This window comes from Propithecus coquereli, unplaced genomic scaffold (genome assembly GCF_000956105.1).
Source record: "Propithecus coquereli isolate 6110/MARCELLA unplaced genomic scaffold, Pcoq_1.0 Scaffold230, whole genome shotgun sequence".
Lineage (NCBI taxonomy): Eukaryota > Metazoa > Chordata > Mammalia > Primates > Indriidae > Propithecus > Propithecus coquereli.
In genome coordinates this window covers 1,067,847-1,068,307 of record NW_012147842.1, presented here as the reverse complement: position 1 = coordinate 1,068,307, position 461 = coordinate 1,067,847, and positions in this window count along the sequence as shown.

Below are 461 nucleotides of genomic sequence, written 5' to 3'. Positions count from 1 at the left end.
ACTGGCTTCAGATTGCTTCTGGGTTGCTGAACACATGGAGCTGTTAGGGGGGTGGTGCACCCAAGGGAGGGCACGGAAGCCTCACGTGTCTTCCTTTATTCATTGTCCTATTCACCGCCCTATTCATCCCTTCCCTCTGACTATTCATCTGTATCCTTTATAAAATCCTTTATAATAGGATAACTACTGATAACATATTTTCCCTGAGTTCTGTGAGCCATTCCAGCAAATTATAAGACCTGAGGAGAGGGTTGTGGGAAACCCAATTTATAGCTTGTTGTTCAGAAGCACAGGTCACAACCTGGCACTTGGACTTGATGTCTGAGGTGGGTACAGTCTTGTGGGACCGAGTCCTCCACCTTTAGGATCTGAGACTATCTCCAGGCAGGTAGTATCAGAATTGAATTGAATTTTAGGATGCCCAGCTGGTATCTGCAGAATTGCTTGGTATGGGGGGAAAT